This window comes from Gopherus flavomarginatus, chromosome 5, assembly GCF_025201925.1.
Source record: "Gopherus flavomarginatus isolate rGopFla2 chromosome 5, rGopFla2.mat.asm, whole genome shotgun sequence".
In the NCBI taxonomy this organism is placed as follows: Eukaryota; Metazoa; Chordata; order Testudines; family Testudinidae; genus Gopherus; species Gopherus flavomarginatus.
Window position 1 is genome coordinate 72,338,869 of NC_066621.1, and position 11,722 is coordinate 72,350,590.

Sequence of the window (11,722 nt, forward strand, 5' to 3'; positions counted from 1 at the left end):
TCACCTTCAACCATGCCTGGGTGGGAAAGAAATCCCTGATCCTCCTAGGGAACGTGGAGGCTTCAACACAGGTACTGACTGCTGAGTAAATTCACTCAATAGAGGCCTACAACTCCCAACATGCTCTACTGCACCTTGCACCGAACTGCTGCCTTAGAGAGAGAGCAAGGCATGCTGTGAGTAGTTGGGAAGAATGTTAAAAGTGGCAACGTATTCTGTATGAATAGTTACTTTAAAGAGTTCCTGCCATTACAGCTATGTTGATAGACTGTTAGTGTAGATCATCAGTGTTACTGACCACATAAGGTCTATATATTTTATTCAAACTCCTCTTCACGTTACAGTTTTTTAAAAGTTAATATATTGACTTTTAATAGCATATTATATTACTCTTCATTTTTTTCATTTTTGACTATACTATTGTATTGTATGAAAAAGTTTCCATGATGCGGCCCTTGGGCCAAAGTACTAGTCCTCATGTGGCCCTCATGGTGATTTGAGTTTGAGATCCCTGGTCTACACTGACACTGCATCGATCTAACTTTGGGCTTGTCTACATTACCCACTGGATCGACAGGCAGCAATCGGAGGTCGATTTATCGCATCTAGTCTAGACATAATAAATGGACCGCCGAGTGCTCTCCCGTTAACTCCAGTACTCCACCAGGGTGAGAGGCGCAGGCAGAGTCAATGGGAGAGTGTCAGCCATCAACTTACTGCAGTGAAGACACTGCAGTAAGTAGATCTAAGTAAGTCGACTTCAGCTACCTGTAGCTGAAGTTGCATAACTTAGCTTGATCGCCCCCTCCTCTCCCCAGGGAAGACCTGGCCTTTGTTACAAAAAGTGCTGCGCCTCTCATCTAGGTGGTTTTATTTTGTTGGCATAGCAAGAGAGTTAAATCGGTGGGAGGAGCATTGTAATGTGAACACCTCAGCTGTTTTGTCTACGAAAGCTGATATTGGTTGACAAAACTGTTTAGTGTAGACAAGGCCTAAGGCACTTAATTACTTTTGAGGAATGGGGCTTTGGGCACTCCAACCCACAGCCTTAGCATTTATTATTGGCTAGTTTAGATACTCGGCATGCTGGCTTCTGTGAATCCCATTCTTAAGTGCATAGCATTTGCATTGTATAGGCAGTCTGGCACCTAACTCAGGGCTGTGAATTCCATCAGATGGCTAGGTGCCCAAAAGTTAGGTGTTACAATGCCAAAGTCCCTTTGTAGATCTAGCTCTGTGACTTCTTGAGAATGTAGTAAACCTAAATAGTTCCCAGTTATCACTCGCATTTTTCTCTACATTCTTTCTCCCAGCTGATTTAGCTCACAGTTGTTTTCAGCTTTTTGCAATTGTCCCTTTTAAGCATCAAGTATATATTACTAGTCTAGACTTTATTGTGTTTGTCAGAAAACAAATGTAATCAAGTCTTGATCACTGGTACCTAATCAACCACTAATTTTTAGGTCTGTGATCAATTCCTCTTTATCTGTCAGAATGAGTATGACTGAGAACAGGTTTGTCTTGTATATGTTTTAACTTTGCACGGCTTGTTTAAGTTCTGTTTAAAAAACAGTACCTGTCTCTCCTCTCATTTATGCCAGAATACATTAAGATTAATTCCACTGAAGCTGATAGAGTTAGACTGATGTAAACCCAGAGTGCGTCCAGAATCATGCCCACAGATAGTATATATTGTCTTCCCTGATAAGTGATTAATGGAGTAACCATATATCCCCATTAAACAAACAAAAAGCTCTACAAAAACTAACATTTCTCACTTCCTGCTTTCTCATTTTATCCTGAAAAATGGAAAACAAATAGGGACATGTTGAAAGATCGGTGACTGGGTTGCATGCACTCATACATAATACAGCAAGACAATGCCAAATGATGCAAACTGTTGTGATGCACTTCTGAGAAATCTCAGCTGGGAAACTGAAAGATTGGAACACATTTATATCTGTGTAAATTAGATATTACTTATGTCTTATGATTTATTTGTTTAAAAAATTAATTCATTTGCATAGACACCAGGGACCAAATTAGGGTTGCACGAGCAACCTTAATTCTGGCAGTTCTTAACATTTGAGTGCTGGATTTTGGAACTTTAGCGTTTTTTCAGATAGTTTGGGTATAATAAAATATAATAAAATATCTATTGATAATGTATTGCACCTGTTCAGTTTGATGCTTGTGTGTCCTTGGAGGCATGAGGCGGGGAGGGGGCATTTCATTAGCTCTGCATCCTGCTGTCCCCCATGGACTCAAGTCAACTACTGAGGGAATACAGAGTCTGACGTTGAGTGAGTCTGTTCCAACTGTAATATTCTCCAGGATAAAATAAACTTAATTATGCTAAGAAATGTGGTAGTTATGGGAAATATTAATATAAAAAGCATGATATAATTTTAATTAACAAGTACAATTTTTAGAAGAAGTGAGGATGTGCAAATAAATGGAATTGATATTTCGTGTGTTTTCGTCATCTCTCACGCTTAAAATATTTATTATATGCCAATATTTTTCTTCATGTCATCCTGATGGATCCTCCAAAGATGTTGACTTGACAAAGAAAATAAAAATGAATTAGGGACAGAGGATGCTGTTACAAGATATTATTTTGTGGAGACTGATTTTGACTTACTGGGACTGTGTCTCTATTATCATTAAATCAAATCCTGGGAGCTCAAATCCTAATGCTATAGTGTGACATGAGATTTGGAACTGCAGCACAGGTGGCAAGGATCCATATTTTAAGCTATCAGTGCCAGAAGTTGCTTTTGGAACAATTGTCTCTAAAGCAAATGGAAGAAAAAAGGAGTATTGCATCACCACTGTGGATACAGCTAACAACAGGAGAGGCTCTGAGGCAGCTTTCAATGGAGTTGCAGGTTAGCAGCTATATGCAAGGAGATGTCGCACTGCAGATCAAGAGGGGGACAGGGAGAGAGATGGTCAATAAAAAATTACATCAAGGAGTCTGGTGGCACCTTAAAGGCTAACAGATTTATTTGAGCATAAGCTTTTGTGGGTAAAAAAACCACTTCTTCAGATGCATGGAATGAAAATCACAGATGTAGTCATTATATAATGACAGATGAAGAGAAGGGAGCTACCTCACAAGTGGAGAACCAGTGATGACAGGGCCAATTCAAAAATTACATGTTGATAATTATGATAATATATTAATTTATTGTTTATAAAATATCAATAGCTTTTGCCTGCTCCGTTTTCACACAAAAACATTTGATTTGCCCTATGCCAAGGATTAGGGTATAATTGAATTTACACCATGTCTTGCATTCTGTAAAAAGTTGTTATGTAAAGTTGCTGCTGTTTCCACAAATGTATAACAAGGAAAAGAGTATTTGCAAAACTTGAGGGTTCATTTGCAAATAGCTTTATCAGCTATGTGCTGATTTGTTTTTATATACCCAATTAATCGCAAACAGGGAGAAAGTGAAAAAGACCAGTGAAATTTATTTTTATTGTCATTGCCTACAAGATAAAAGAGTGCTTTAGAGATGAACTGCAAGCTCTCTCCAATCAGTGCCCAAGTGTAAATCAATAATTCATCTGTATGCATCTCCTTGTACTTTGCTGGCAATCACAGACTAAATTAATGGCAGCACATGACAGATGAAAAGAATTACTCCACCATTTTCCCCCAGGAGAACAACACCATTTCACTGCAAATGGCACAGAGACTCAATGGTTCACACACTGTTGTCTCATGGAATAGAAGCAGAATCATGCTTAGATTCAGGATCTTTTAAAGGTATTCCAAGTAAGTGTTTTGCATTCATATATGCTTCAAATGTCTTTGTATACAGCCAAAAAAGTTAAAAAAAAAAGAGAGAGTTAATATTACCTTCTTATTAAGTTATGAGGAGGTCCCCGTATTTTATTTGTGACAGAGAATTTAAGCATGTTTCTATACATGACATCTGTGTACACTATTGCTCAATGCCATTATTTTACTAGCTGCAGCATTCTATTTTTGTTAATCACACTTATTGTGGGGTTTTTTCCTAATGCAGAAATTATACCTTTAGCTTTGCCACATATTTTGACAATAATATCTTAAAATATTCAAAACGTATCCCTTCACTGAACTGCAGAATTTGTTTCTCTCCAGTTGTTTCCCAAATTTACTTAACCTCTTTTCCCACTTTGGATTATTGTTGTTGGATTCTGCCTATGGAAAACATCTGGTCTCATCTATGAGCCAAATCCACTTGGATTATGAAAAGCTTTAGTAATCCTAGAGAAAAGGATCAAGGATCACTGATCTGCTGCTAGTAATGACATTAATTGGTGTGCAATGCACCAATTAATTTTTTATAACATAATTTGGAATGATAAAATCATAAAAGGAAATAAAACAGTACCAATGAAAACACCAAGGGAAAGTTAATCAGTCCTAAATTCTTAGGTAATGGTATCCTGCAGTCAGGCCCACTAATTGCCCATTTCGTGTATGTTCTGATGACATAATGCGTTTAATTTGTTTCATTGGGTGAATGTGTTGACACTCAGTATTCTGTTGGGTGGATTTCTCTGTGAAACCCCATCTTGTGTGTGTCATTTGAATTCACTGCTCTGAATAAAAGATATATTTTTTAAATTTGCCTTGACTCTTGCTGCTATTTTCTTCTACTATTTTAAGTAGAAAAGGCATTGTAGCAGCATGAGCTCAGGAGCAGACTAGCAAATGAATTGTGAACCAGAGAGTCACAATTTCTCCCCTGCTATTCTTTCATTCTGGAGGAGATGTAACAATAAAATTCTTGGAGTAGCTAATTCCCAATATGTGCTCTCTCACTAACAAATGGAGGGTGAGTGGAGGACAGATTCATGGTTTTGTCCACTCCCATCCTATCCCCACCCATTTGCTTTCAGGGGTAATTCATGCTTGTCAAGAGTTTCAGTCTGAATGGAGCCTTACTCCTCTTTACTACTGAGTAAGGCTGATAGCCAGGTTTAGGAAATCTTAGACAAGATTTATCTAAAGGTATCTGAAGTCTGGGAACCTTTGGGACAAGTTTTAAGTGAAGCTAAGCAGAATTTTGAGCAAACTTAGGACAAATTTTGAGCAGAGTTGGGCAAATATGGAATGCACTTGAGACAAGTTTCAAGAAAACCTTGGCCAAATTGTGAGCAAGCTTAGGGCTAGATTTCAAGGGTATTCAACTTGGATGGAACATTTTGAGCAAACCCTCTAGTCAAGACCTGAATAAAGATAGACGGGTTTATGGGTTTGGATGGAACCCATAATTATGGATGAAGCTCAGTGTTTTCATATGGCGTTGACTTGAAATAAGACAAAACTCAGTGGTTTTGGATGACTTTTGCTCTGAGTTGCTGTCTATATTCAAGTAATATATATGCAAATCCCTAATACAGAACAAAAGTTGTAATTATTCATGCTATTTTTAAATGAAGATTTATGCAATCTGTTTTTTTTGAAAATGCACCTCAAAGTACTGTCCACATACTGATAACAGAGAAATAAATGCAACAGCCTCTCCAAGAACCAGAAGAAATGAAGATCCATTATCCCAGCCTCCAGTGCCAACTGTCACTGCTCACATCCTACTCTTGAGATTACAGCTCTCTCCTCAAAAGCCTGGGGCTTTGAGACCACTGACTTTCACATAACTGCACTTCTTACTGTTGGAGGTATTGTGACCCAGTTGCTAGAGACTGGTCTGGGAATCAGGAGATTTGGATTTTATTCCTGGCTCTGCTGGGTGACCTGAAGCAAGTCACCTCAATCGTCAGTTCCTCCATCTGTAACATGGGCATAATTATACTTACCTCCTTTGTAATGCACTTTGAGATCTACTATTTTTAAGAAGCACTATACAGGAGCTGGGTATTGTTACTGAACAGATTCTCAACCTCTGATCTGACCCTTTATCAGAGAATAGGCCTCAGTTCGACAAAGTTTTAAAACATGCTTATGTCCATCTCTTAGAAAATGGGAGTTAAGCAAATGCTTAAAGTTAAACACATGATTAAATGCTATGCTGAATAGGGACGGACTGCTGAATCAGGGCCCTGGTGAACGCTTTAATCTGTATATCTTCTGTTATTAAGTACAGTTTGTAACTTGTCAAATAGACTTCATATACATTATGTAAAGTAGGTCAAGAACAAGTGAATCACTCATGGCCCAGAGGATTTTATCCTAAATAAAGCACAGTGTAATTAAATTTAGTAATATATACACTATATGATTGTGGCAATAAAGCTAGCTCTCACCAATTGTGTGCTCAAGGTTATAGTCTACTAGAGATATTCTAAGACAAACAATCAAAAAAACAAATGCTCGCTTGAGTTTGAGATATCTTGCCTTGGCTGTTTTTATTCATATGAAACACAGGATGAGAAATAAACCGAGAGACATTGCCATGTGACAATTATTGATTCAAAAAGGTAATTCTTATTGTCTTCATTTTCATTTCCATCTCTGTGGGACATATTCAATATCTAAAACTGATTAGTTAGTTTGACAAATAAGGCTTATTGATTTATGACAAGGTCAAATTTTAAGCTTCTCAGTATGGTTCTGAAGTTCTAAAGAGATTATGTCTGGAAAGGAACAAGAAGTTTAATGCAACAGGATGCATGTGATTGAAATATTACTAAAAATAGTAACAATGTATATAAATAATGTTTCTCTATGACATTTTTCTCTAAATATTTTTACTACATTGTAAATTCAGCAACTGAATATCAGGTTAAGTTGATTAAAATAATGAGATGAAAAGTTCCATGAGGATTTGTACATGCAACTTATGGAAATGAAACTCTATTATTATATGTTATGCTAGATGTTTTTAATTTACATAGATGTGCATTACCAAGTGGGCAGAATTTGTCATAAAGCAAAGAATTTAAACATGACTGTTTAGTGTATATATAGACAAAAAATATATTGCACTGCTAGACTCTTAGGGCCAGACTGTGATCTGCGTCCTCATGCTGAATAGTCAGAATATTTTTCCTCCACCAAATACTCCTATGAAAATTAAAAAATAATTTTAAAAAATTGTCTCTGAAATTTTCCAATGAAATTCTGACTTTTCAGTGAAAACTTAAAAGCTGGAAACTTTTGGATGAAAACCAAATATTTTGGCTGCTTGAAAATTTTTCAGTGAAGATTTCTTTTTTATAACTGAAACAATAAATTGAGAAATGCCAGCAGGTGCTGCATGTAAGCTATAATCTGAGTACCGCATATCCCCAGTTTCCTTATAATGCAGGGCTCCCTGGTCAGACAAAATTTTTCATGATGCTCTTTTTGGTTTTCAGGTGTGAGGTTTGTTTTTGTTTTTTTATTTGACAAAAAGTGGATACTTTAAAAAAATAATTAAATAGGCATTAATCTCTGACAGCACCTTTCATCCAAAAAATGCTGTTGTCCTCTTCATATATGTGATATTTACCATTTGGAGTAAATTGCTCATATTTCTGATTGGGTTCATTAATGTATTTAGCTAGGCTGAAAATTAAAATAAATAACTTTCTAACCATGATATTATTCCTGCATACACAATACCTTCCAAGAGAAAATCAGCAGACAGCTTACCAAGAAATTAGTTATGTAGACTGCAGGAGTACCTGTCAGAGCACTTGTGTGGTTGAATTCAAGCTAGTCTGCATTTAATGAACTGAGGTCCTCATCACCTAGCCAAGTACACTTGGACTGTATGCCTGTCTCAAATGCTCATCCCATTCATTAGCCTATGTGTACAGAATCTGCCAGCTGAACTTCAGGGTACAAGCAAAGCATCTTATCATGCTGACTCCTTGTCATTAGACCAGAGGTACTGTAGTCTTTATAATGCCTTGCACGCTGCCATTGGAACACATTCATTGTTTGAACTGCTGAACCTGGTTAGTAGAAAGACAAAGAAAAACATGTCCTTGCGTGTATTTGTGAACAGATGCTGTGCAATTGTGCAGCCATGCTAAGCTGGGAGTTGTATAAAGGTCTATGCATTTTGGAAAATAAATCTTGCATTACAAGGAAACATTGACTGCCTCCAGTGGTGACAGGGAAACCAGTAATAGCAGCTGCTTTCCGAACAGAGTTAGAAAAGACTGTGGCCAGAAGTGGATTAAGATTTATTGGGGTCATGTTAACAAAGAACATTTTGACCCTCCACACTCTGGGGATCCACGGGCACCAGAGTCAGGTGGGGACATTGGCTGAAGCTGTTCTGTGGCACCTGGGCAGGCAAAGAGTTCGAGAATCCTCACAGCAGCCCAGGCTTCCTGGGCAGCTCTTACCATGGCCTGGCTCCAGCTTCTGGCCTGGCCAGGGAGCTGGGCCTGGAGGGGAAGAGGAGGATCAGGGCACAAGGATACAATTCTGGCATTAGTGGCTAGGGGGACCAGACAGCAAATGTGAAAAATTGGGAGAGGGGGCGGGGATAATAGGAGCCTATATAAGCAAAAGACCCAAAAATCGGGACTGTCCCTAAAAAATTGGAGCTCTGGTCAGCCTACTGGTGCCCCCCCTTCTACCCAGGTTTCAGTACCCCTCTGGGGGCCCCCAACTTGGCCAGGGCCCCTGGGCACAGTCCCCATGAGGTCCATGCGTCAATCCACCACTGGCTGTGACAAGTTCACAGGGGAAAGCTTGGAATAGCTACATGAAGACACAAATGACAAACGAAACAGAGCCCTTTGCTCATGCCAAGAGAGTGCTCTACATCCTCTGTGTTAGAAAAAGAAACCTAATGTCATGGAAAGATAATGGTATAGTGCATCTGTGTGAGACAGACAGACCTAAAAGAGGAATCTTGAGAATGCTAAACAAAGACTTGAGTGATACAATGTCTGAATCATAAAACATATCAACTCACTGGATATATTTTAGGAAAAATTATATTGGAATAACTGTCCATGGCCCTGATTCTGCAAAGACATAAGCATGTGCTTAACTGTGTGAGTTCACTACACACATTGTGAAAAGTGAAGCACAGGAGCTAAAAGGCTCTCTGAAGCAATGTTAACCATTTTAAATTAATTAAAAATGAATACTATAACAGTAGCATAAGAAATGTTAAAACTGTACAGTTTACACTAGTATTTTACAGAACAGATAGCCTAAAAGCAGAAAGAAAAATTCATCAGTGATAACCTCTGAGAGAAGAGCTGTTGTAAGAAGAATGCTGTGCATTGATGTCAAAGACTCCCACAGTTGAAAGATAAGTACCCGAGCAAGCAAAAGCTGATGATAACATCACCTCTTCTAAACAATCTGAAAGACAAACTGTCATGGGTCCTAGAATTTCTGTTAAAATATCATTTGAATAACTCTATAGTAAAAAAACAAACTGGCCTTTCAAGGGAAAAGCTGAGTGAATAGTGTAGCTGAAGTCGACATACTTAGATCTGCTTACCACGATGTCTTCACTGTGGTAAGTCGACAGCTGATGGTCTCCTGTCGACTCTGCTTGCTCTTATCCTTCTGGTGGAGTACCGGAGTCAACGGGAGAGCACTCAGCAGTTGATTTATCGCATCTATACTATACCCCTGCTGGATCGATCGCTGCCCAATCAAATGAGACATTTCAAATGGTCACACTAGGCTGGAGACTTTATCTACATGCAAGTTTTGCTTTGTAAGTTTCTATGTGTACCCCTTTTATATAAGTGCTTACTTGGTTATTCTACGTTCAATACTTCAAAGAGTTTAAAGCTGAGTAATAAAAAGCATGTAAATGACTAAAACATACAGACTGAGATTTACAAAGGTGCTAAAGATATACAATTGATATGGACTTCCAGTGGGATTGAGTGTCTAATACCCTTCTGCCCCTATTGAAAATCCTAGCCATAATGTGTACTTGAATTCATGCAAAGATTCATCCTACATGTATGGAAATAGTTTTGAGTCAATAAGCGGCTAAAATTGCTAAGACTGGGGAAATTCATTACACTAGTTCAGCATAGGCTTTTAGCAGGCAACTGTGTTTACATGCAATGCAAAGATAGTTAAAAACAGCATGCTTACCTAAGGAAATTTGAGAAGAGAGATTTTTCAAAGCACCCAATTTATAGTATCATGTGAAACTGATAGCTTCATAAACAATACCAAAAGCTTGATTTATTAGGATAGAAGTCATCTACTAAGTGATGAACTATTGGATAAAGGATCAAATTAGCTGCCAGCATAAATCCATTGAATTATGTAAGGCAGCAGAAATTTTTGCCCCAAAGAGTTTAATAGCTGGGTAATGTAAGAGTTTCTTTTCCACAAAGATTTGGGTTATAGCTGGCCTATGGTAAATTATAAAAAAAAAATTCATTAGAAATAGCTTTCAATCATTAGGGGCTTCAGTGGGCTATGGGTCAGTCCCCAAGTGCATACCTGAAGTTGGTTTGTGATATTTGTGAGTGTATATGACTAGAAAAAGCTTGGCTATGAATTGTCATTATCTGGGAAGGTAATTTTGAACAGGATTGATATTTAAGTAAATTAAGTCATTGTTGCAATGTCTAACTAATCATTACTTTTCTGTGATTTCTCACTGACAGAAATCTTTTGATTTATACATAATTTGTCTAGCAATAGATAAGTGCCTGTTTTAAGGATACATGAGCCATACTAGTGTCAAACCTAGCCACCCTCACCCCCTGGCCCCTCGCCTTCCACAGAATAGCATAGAATTAGAGTAAGTTTATCACTTTGTTATAAGACTATGATTTACTGTGATTTGAGTTATGGCTTCTGGATAAGTTTATCACGATGGGCTGGAAAGCACCCAGGAGATCTGTCCAGCTGAGAATTTTCCTGCTGTGAGGGAGTTCTCCACTGATGAGGAGCAGGTATAGCTGACTTCTGTGTCAACTGTCACTTAGCTCCTGTGCAGAGGGCCCATCATAGACAAGAGAGACACTATGGGGGTGTGGCTGGAGCATGCTGTGCTCCAGTTTTGCTCCTCTGATGTACTGTCTCTTAGGGACTGTTGGCAGCTGGCAGAAGTTAGAGCAGCCCCCAGGCTCAGGTGCAAGATCCATGCTGAAAATTAGAGAGCTTTACCAGTTCTTTGACTCTCCCCCTCCCTCACTGCTGCCTGAACAGAAGTTTGAGGTAGCAAAGAATCTAGGCTGCTTTGTTACGTTTAATTGTTTAAACTTTCTAAACACCATCTTTGCTTTACTTTCTGTAATTTCTTATTTATCTTTAAATGTTAATATTTAAAATTTAATTCCAGTGTGGTCACTTCTGCCTTTCAGACAGCATTAGTCTTCTCCTTCCTGCAGGCAATGACTTGCCTGAGGATGGATTATCCATGGCTTTTTCCACAGGAGTCGCTATACATCAAAATCCAAAATTAGAAATTTTGAACAATACTCAGATTTGGGGTGGGGGTATAAAAAGCCCTAAAAAGGGTGCATTACTTAGCAGTCTTTCTATAGCGTTACCTCCAAAGGTGAGAGAAGAGCACAACAAGGGGTTCTCGCTGGATTTAATTAATTACATATGCTACACAGATACACAAATGTAAATATATACAATTGCACAATACCAGCCAGTGATTATTCTGTGCTGTGCCTTAGGTGATAGCACACTGAAAAATTATTACGAAGAACTAGACTAGTAACATCAGACACAGTCAATGGCTTGGAGAGAATGTACATAGATATTCAAATTCAAATTAAAAGTAGTCCAGTGCAGTTCTAGTTTCATTATAATTTA